The sequence below is a fragment of the Eulemur rufifrons genome, chromosome 30 (assembly GCF_041146395.1).
Source record: "Eulemur rufifrons isolate Redbay chromosome 30, OSU_ERuf_1, whole genome shotgun sequence".
Taxonomy (NCBI): Eukaryota; Metazoa; Chordata; class Mammalia; order Primates; family Lemuridae; genus Eulemur; species Eulemur rufifrons.
In genome coordinates this window covers 115840569-115850157 of record NC_091012.1, presented here as the reverse complement: position 1 = coordinate 115850157, position 9589 = coordinate 115840569, and positions in this window count along the sequence as shown.

Sequence of the window (9589 nt, the reverse complement as noted above, 5' to 3'; positions counted from 1 at the left end):
ACATGCCGTATTTGTCTTTGTGTGGCTGGATTATTTCAATTACTGTAATGACATATGGTTCTGTCCATGTTGCTGCAAATGACAGGATTTTATTATTTTTTATGACTGGATAGTATTCCATTGTGTATATAGACATACAGCATATTTTCTTTATCCATTCATCTGTTGAAAGACACATAAGTTGATTTTATATCTTGGCTATTAGTTCTGCAATAAACAAGATAGTGCAGATATCTCTTCTACATATCTATTTAATTTCCTTTGAATATGTATCCTGTAGGTGGGATTACTAGATCATATGGTAGTTCAATTTTTAATGTTTTGAAGAACCTCCATACTGTTTTCAATAATTGCTGTCCTAATATACATTTCTGCCAACAGTGTATAAATGTTCCCCTTTTTCTACATCCACACCAGCCATTGCTATTTTTTGTCCTTTTGATACTAGCCATTCTAATTGGAATAAGGTAATACATCATGTGGCCTTTGATTCGTATTTCCCTGATGATTAGTGATGTTGAACATTTTTATTTTCATATACTTGTTGGCCATCTGTATGTCTTCTTTTCAGAAATGTCTATTCAGGCCTGTTTTCCATTTGTTAATTGAATTATTTGGGGTTTTATTCTATTTTTATTTTTTTTCTTTTTAATTTACTTATTTTTATTTCAGCATATTATGGGCGTACAAATGTTTAGGTTACATACATTGCCTTTGCCCCACCTGAGTCAGAGCTTCAAGCATGTCCATCCCCCAGACAGTGTGCACAGCACCCGTTAGGTGTGAATATACCCATCCTTTCCTCCTCCCTCCCACCTGCCTGGCACCTGGTGAATGTTACTACTGTATGTACACATAAGTGTTGATCAGTTAATACCAATTTGATGTTGAGTACGTGTGGTGTTTACTTTTCCATTCTTGGGATACTTCACTTAGTAGAATGGGCTCCAGCTGTATCCAGGAAAACACAAGAGGTGCTATATCACCATTATTTCTTATAGCTGAATAGTACTCCATGGTAAACATATACCACATTTTATTAATCCACTCATGTATTGATGGGCACTTGGGTTGTTTCCACATCTTTGCAATTGTGAATTGTGCTGCTATAAATATTCAAGTGCAGATGTCTTTTTTATAGAATATCTTTTGTTCTTTTGGGTAGATGCCCAGTAATGGGATTGCTGGATCAAATGGTAGGTCTACTTGTATCTGTTTAAGGTATCTCCATCTTGCTTTCCACAGAGGTTGCACTAGTTTGCAGTCCCACTAGCAGTGTATGAGTGTTCCTAGCTCTCTGCACCCAGGCCAACATTTATTGTTTGGGGACTTTTTGATAAAGGCCATTCTCACTGGGGATAAGTGATATCTCATTGTGGTTTTATTTCTTGTAAGGCCAGTCTAGTGGTGATGAATTCCCTCAACTTTTGCTTATCTGGGAAACGATTTATTTCTCCTTCATTGCTGAAGGAAAGCTTTGATGGGTATAGTCTTCTAGGGTAGAAGGTTGTTGGGTTTTTTGTTTTTTGGTTTTGTTTTTTCCCCCTTTCAGCACTATGAATATATCATCTCATTCTCTCCTTGACTACAAGGTTTCTGCTGAGAAATCTGATAATCAAATGGAGATTTTCTTACATGTGATTTGATGCTTTTCTACTGCTGTTTTTAAAATTCTCCCTTTCTTTGACTTTTGCCAATTTGATTATAATGTGTCTTGGAGAAGACTTCTTTGGGTGGAATCTATTACAAATCTTTTGAGCTTCATGGATCTGGATGTACATATCTCTACCAAATCTTGCATAGTTTTCAGGTATTATATTGTTAAATAAACTTTCTGTGCCTTTGTCTGTCTCTTCCCTCTTTAAACTCCAATAATGCAAATATCTGTTTGCTTAATGGTGTCCCACAAGTCCTGTAGGCTTTTTAAATTTCATCTCTTTCTTTTTTTTTCTTTATTCCTGAATTGCTTCTTTTTAAAAGACTTGTCTTCAAGTTCAGCAATTCCTTCTTTTGCTTGAGATGGTTTGCTCTTGAAATTCTCAATTTTACCTTTTACTTGATTCATTGAATTCCTTAGCTCTGAGATTTCTGTTTATTTCTTTTTTGTGTGATATCAACATGTTTGTTGAATTTCTCATTTGGATCATGATATTTTTAGTTGAATTATCTATCTGTGTTCTCATGTATCTTGAGTTTCCTTAGGATTGTTATTTTGAATTCAATTTCAGGCAAGTCATAAATTCCCATCTCTTTGGCATTTGTTACCAGAAGTTTTTGGGTTTCTTTGGTGGTGTCATATTTCCTTACCTTTTCATGTTTCTTCTATCTCTGTATTGATATTTGTGCATTTAATGTGACAATCACCTCTTCTAATTTTGTACAATGGCTTTCATGGGGAAGGACTTTCACTGACAGATATATTCTAGGGTGTTGGTTGGATAGAGTATGTTGGATTTGCTTCTGGGTAAACACAATAGTGTAGTCTTCACACAGTTTCTTCAGCTATAGGCAACATCAGTGATGTCTGAGAGTGCCTGAGTAGCTTAGGCTGCAGGAATTTGTGTGGCCACTTTTCCTACTCAGGCACAGCTCCCCTGATAGTGGGGTGCTGTGCTTGTCTGCATATCAGGGAAGTGTGGGGATGGTCAATTGGTGGCTCTTCCCAGGTACTGCTGCCCTGGAGGTGGGCTACTGTGCTAGTCCACTCTCTGAGAAAGTTCCAGGTTTGTCAATCAGTGGCTTAACTTGGGTTTTTCTTCACTGGGGGCTGGGTGCTGAGCTGGTCCATAATTTGGGGAAACATGAAGCTGGTTGACTGGCACCTTGACTTCGGTGCTGCTTTCCTTGGAGCAGAACACTGGGCTGGTCTATGCTTAAAGGAAGTGCAGGGATGGTGTCAAGTGGCTCAGCTTGTTTGCTGTTCTCCTGGGCATGGGGTAATGGGATCATGGCTGTTCAACTAAACCTAGGCTTCGAGTAGCCAGGGTTGTGTGGTTTAGCCCCTGGATGGAGAAGGTGGAGCACCTCCTAGGCAGCTTGTTCCCAGGGGTAGGGAGTTATAAAAGTTCAGCCAGGGAATGGTGCCCTGCTATGTATGAGGATGGTGTAATAATACTAGAGCCTCAAGGATGGGGAGATGCAGTGGCTACTCATACCCAAAAAGGACACACTCTATTAGTGGCTCCAGTTTCAAAATGGAACCTTGAAGTAGCAGCTTGGGTAGTGGGGGGAAGAGGGTACAATGTTGGCTCCATCTGTGGAGCAATATAGCTTCATGAACTCTTGGCAGCTCCCCAAACTGGGCTCAGAGCCTGTAAAAATGGCAATATTCTCCAGCAGCAAAAAACTGAAGATATCTGCAGGCATTGATGGAGGATGTTGGGGACCTCCTGCTTACTTTCTCCCCACATGCGAAAGTCCCTCCTTGTTCCAAGTTAACTTCAATCGTGTAGATGAGCTGGCAGTGGCAGGAAATCTCACTCTCTTGTCTATGTGGCCATCTTGAGTGTCCATATTCTGCAAGACTCCCTGCTGTATTTCAGCATTTTCCTTTAGATACTCTATTCAAACTATAGTTGTTTATTTGTTGTTTTGGTCCTTTTTTGTGGAGGGTTATGAGTACCAGGCACTTCTACTCCGTAAGATGATGTCACTCCCCTAGGATCTCTTATTGTTTCATTTTGTATCTGTTTGTTTTACTAATAACAACAGTGCCCATTGCATATCATCGCTGATTATAATGCTTTCAACAGATACCAATGCCAATTAAGGAAGGCAAAGTAAATTAAAGAAATAATTTATTACCAGAAAGAAAAAAATATCAAACTCATACAAGTTTTGTCAAAGATAACTAAACCTAGATCCTAATGGTCCTAGGTACTATAGTAAAAGAACCAAATATTTCACTGTCTATACTATGGTTTATACTAAGCTTAAATGTCCTTTGAGTTCAATTTTTTAAAAACATGGAAAAATTCAAAGATCTCAAACCAGTAGTGCAGCCTCAGCTGTGTACAGTATGTTCCTCCAGATAATATATCTCTAAACATGAGCTAGCAACAGCTTTTCTATTTGTATCATAATTACAAGGAACTCTTTGAACTGGAAATTTCAAAAAAGCCATGAAAATGTACTGTTTCAGAGAATTTATAGAAATAAATATTTATGAAGTAATTTTTCATATTAGTATTTTAATACGTACTGCACATTAGATATATCTTCTTTTCTTCCCTTTCTCTTCCTTTCTTTCACAAGGGGACAGTAAATTATCATTATTTTTGAGATTTTCTATTCTCTTCTTGATCACCCCAAGGAAGATGCTAAAGTTAGGCTACCAGTCTGAGGACCAACTGTCTTTAAAGTTCAATTATTTAGGAAGATTAAATTTTTCTGTCACTAATAGAATGTCCCACAATGAGCCTTTTGACTAACTAACATTAACATAGTGGTTCTAGAAACCTAATTTGTATACTGCTCACATTTAAGAAAAATACATTTGGAGGATTCCTGTGACTTTTTTTTCTTTTTTTTTTTTTTCCATTTTTGGTAGATGATCCAGGTAAAGTGTCTATGAAATTTAGGTTTGGGGTAGGAGATAGAGGTGCATAGTATAATTGCAGCTACCTTTTACTCACCAATACTTCAGAAGTAATATTCTACTCATTTTTACTAAAACCATTATATATTGAAGTAAAATTCACTTCAGATGTCATTTTGCAAAATCCTTGTTCAAGTTTAAGTGTTTAATTAAAAAAAGTAATATAATTTCTTTCTTTTCTACTATATATTTTTTGAAATAACTAGGCACAGGCCTGTAATAATTTTTACACTTTAATGAGCACTGTATAAATAAGATAAAATTACTTTTGTTATAGGGGAAACACAAACTTTCTCCAGTGAATGCCTATTAATACACATATAAAAACCACTCTTCTCGACAGACTTAACAACTGATAATGTATTACTATTTAGCAACCAATTCCAGTAGACAGATTAGAAAAACAAACAAGCCCTTGTCTAGTTCTATATCAATGTATATACTCATTCCTAATTTAAATATAGATAGAATCTTATTCAATTCACATAAGTCAATCTGTATCTTGCAGACAAATATAGTCAGATATGTAATTTGCTTGTCAACTACCACCACATGTTCAGAAATGGAGGTATTGTTAAACTTTTAAAACAAAACAAGTTTCTTAAACCAATTAATATTATAGCTCAACCTAAAATTACCAAATTCTATTTGCCTCCATACCTACTCTGTGTACACATATATGCAAACAAACTCACAGATCAATTGTATGTACTAAAGCATTTTTTTCCAATTTGCTGTGTATATGGAGAATTTCACAGAAAGGAAAGTCAAGTCTTGAATTGAGAGCTTTAGGAAAGGCAGAGTCATTCATTCCCCTTTACTCCCCATGCCCCCCCCCACATTAACTCAAATATGGTTTTGAGAATGTAAACACTAGAAAACCTGATTTAATATCAAAAGTTAACAGCATGTCAACCACTATGAACAAGACAATTAAGTTATTTCCACATAGTTACTTATCCTCTCAATTATGTGACCAATAAAGCTTCTGCAATGACCACCTAGCAATTTAGGAAAACTAGAAGGAATAACATCAAGCATCTTTTTATCTCCTGATGATATGCAGGCAGAATAATACTTCTCCTTTAAAAAAAAGTCCTTGCCTTAATCACTAGAACCTGTAAATATGTTACCTTAATTGGTGAAAAGAAACTTTGAAGACATGATTAAAGTTTAAGACCTTGAGATGGGGAAATTATTCTGGAGTATTTGAGTGGACCCAATGGAATCACATGAGTTCTTATCAGGAAGGTACAATGGTGGATCAGAGAGATGGGATGACGGAAGAAGAAGTAGAGGTGATTTGAAATATGAGCAAGACTCCACCCACCATTGCTGTTTTTGAAGATGAAGGAAGGAGGCTGCTTTAGTCTGTTCTGCCTGCTATAACAAAATACCTTAATCTGGGTCACTTAAAAACAACAAAATTTATTTAGCACAGTTATAGAGGTTGGGAAGTCAAAGATCAAGGCTGTGGCAGATTCGGTATCTGGTAATGGCCCACTTTGGGGCTCATAGATGGTACATTTTTGTTGTGTCCTCATGTGGTAAAAGGGGTGAATAAGCTCCCTTGGACCTCTGTGTAAGGGCACTGATCTCATTCATGAAGATTCTTCCCTTATGACCTAATCAACTCCCAAAGGCCCTACCTCCTAACACCATCACTTTGGGGATTAGAATTTCAACATAAATTTGGGGGAGACGTAAACACTTAGACCATAGCATTGTCCATGTGCCAAGGAATGTAGATAGCCTCTAAAAGCTAGGAACAACCCTCAGCTGAAAACCAACAAGGCAATAGGGATCTCTGTCCTAAAATTTCATGTAACTGAATTCTGCCAACAACCTGAATGAGTAAGGAAATGGATTCTGCCTTAGTGCTACCAGGAACAAATGCAGCCCTGATGACATCTAAATTTTAGTATAGTGAGAACTGTGTCAGACTTTCAACCTACAGAACTAAAAGAAAAATTTGTGTTAAGTCTCTATGTTTGTGGCAGCAATAGAAAATAAATATATTCCTCCTACAAATCTTTTCTGTATAAGACTCTTATTGGAGTGAATTTATTTTAAAACAAAGTAGGACTTGTGAGCTTCCACTAAAGATCCTTAAATAATTTCCATATTTATAATTTTAGAAACTTCTGGAATGATATTTATCCTTATAAAAGAACTTCTCATTTAAACAAATAAAATTTATTTTATCTTGTAGTCTAAGTCATCTGTGATTTGAAAGATAATTTCATCTCTCAGTCTTATTTATTTGGGCTACCCTGCAATTCCAAAAAAATGTGTACAACATGAACTTCTCTTATTTCTGTGTCACTTTAACTAGATGCTCTATGTGCAAGACCAAATAGCAGTCCTTCAGATTTATTTTTATACTTAAGTTTTCCCTTCACAATCTTTGTCAAATTACAGTAGTAATGGTGGTTACTTTTTCATAAGCAACAGGGTATCTGTAGCATTGATTATCAAGTGGTTCTGGAATTCCCACTGCTCACACTTTGTTCTCACAAGACTTTGAGGATCATAAACTAACTATAATATTTATTCATCATCAAAGGAAGAATCTACTTTTTCCCCTTAAAAAAATCACAACCTACCATTTCATTGTCTGTTTCTGCCACAGTGACTCAGAGTGCAAAGCGGTATGATTTAGAAGTAGTCTAAACAATCATTTTCTTTGTAAACAAAAAAAGAATATATATAAAAAGTAATCAAATTTGAGCCAAAAAAAGTAAAGTATTTCAGTTAGCCATTTTATATTCTGTTCTTGATTGAGAACTTGATCTAACTAGGAATGGGCTTTATTCTATCTTGAACCCTTTTGAAGGCTTGTGTCAAGTGAAAACGGTGAGTATGAGCATGATTTTTCTTTCTTTGAATTTCCATATTACTTTTACGCTCACTTATGGTGTTTATTTTAGTTTTTAATCATAAACTTTTATTATGTGTCCTAATTTTGTTGGTAATTGTATTCATTTGCCTTTCCATCTGTCCCTTAAAGCACTGAGCTTATTGAATGACAAATAAAATGTTCTCAAAACCAACACCTGTTAACGTGACTCCTTTCCCTCAGAGTTATAATCCAAGGAATGTAGACCTTAAATTAAAATATGGCATTTCATGATGATTGAAAACATGAATGCCAGCCGGTTATCTCAGTTGGCTAGAGCGTGGTGCTGATAAAAACCATAGACTAAGGTGTCAAACAAACTTAAAATACAGATGCAATTAATTTGGTGTACATTGGTTGAAAGTACTTCCTGAGAAACCTGGATTGGCAGGCCATCACTGTAAGCAGGAGAAATAAAAAAAAGTAAGAAACCAGGTGGAGACAGTTCAGGAGACAACCCAGCTCTTTGTTAAGAACTGCCAGGGAATACAATGGAGGTCAAAAAGATGGAAAATCATTCACAAGATATCTGAAAAACAAAATTGGTGTTTCTGAATGGGGGAAGAGAGAATGCAAAGAGAACTAACATTTATTCAGAAGTTACTATAAGCCAGGCACTGTGATATTTGTGCATGTTAACCCTTTAAATCCTAACATCAGACTAGGAAATAATATTATCTCAATTTTGTAGAAAAATAAGCCAAGATTCATAGTAATTGAAGTCATACTGTGATTGTTTAGACAGTTGTATACATTTGAGCAGGTAGTATAAAATATAAGGTTTTTTAAAAAATCTATAGCCTGCACCTTAATAAAATATTATAGCCATTGAAACATCAACTCAATGCCTATTCTTAAAGAAATGAACAGATATAAAGGCAGGATTTATATATGACATTGATTACATTTTAACTTGTAATATTTTTTTTAAATGTAGACACAGTGACCAAAATAAAGGAATGGTCTATACATTTTATCAACAAAATGGCATATTATAGAACCATAAAATTTGTTTAAAATACAATTTTTTAAATTTTAAGTTTGAAAGTATATTTTGAAATAAAAATGCAAAATAAATTTTTATAAAATGTTCACACAGGAACACGTCTCAAGATACCATTTCATGCTGCACTTACTTAGAAAAAGTTGCAGGTCTAATCAAAACAAATAGCTGTCATTTATAAATGTGAATTCCTTTCTTTAAGCAAAAAGAAAGCTCAGATGAAATGCCAGACTGGGCCTCCAGGAGTGAGGCAGTAGGGGCCTGCACCTCCCCATGGGCCAGAGGAGGGGCTCCGACTGGATGACTTCTAGAGTCCTGTGCGCCATGGTCCTCTCAGGCCAGTGAACAGTATAAAACAGTACTACTATTTTCCTTTGATTATAAACTTCAACAGAAAAATAACATGCTTAAAAATTTTACTACAAAGAGTACTATAATTTTTATTGTGACATACCACCTTTGAAAAAATAAATTCCATTCCAGAAGTTTCTGATCTGGCTCACATTCTTATTTGGCGATTTGTGCCTTGGGGCATCGTCCATGCACACCAGTATGTATGAAGAAACTAGCTAGTGGTCTTTCCCAAAGGTGCTTCCCACGGAGCAGGCTGTGCATGTCTCTCTGCTCAGGCTCCAATCACCTGCTCTCTAATTCCAGAGAGCCTGACTGACCGACTTACTGTTCTTTCCTCACATTCCATTTTTATTATATAAGTTGTATTCTAGTATGTTCCTATAGAATTCTTCATGTCATCCTGTTAATAATAACAGTTTGAGGTTTTTACATAGTAGCTCTTCAGCTATTTTGCTGGTATGTGAAGCTCAACTGATGTGCACAGAACAAATACTTATACACTGGCACATCAGCTCCATTTCAGCACCTTATGGTTGTAGCTTTGTCCCCTTATAAATGCTACATTTTACCCTTAAAAGCATCAACTTAGTTTGCTCGTACTTCCTCTCAAATGAAATATTTACTTTCTTTTTCAATAGTAAACAATGACTTTTTTATATATATAACAAAGACATGCTCAGGACAAACATCACAAAACCATAACCTTAGATAAATGGTCTAAAAACACAGTTGACTC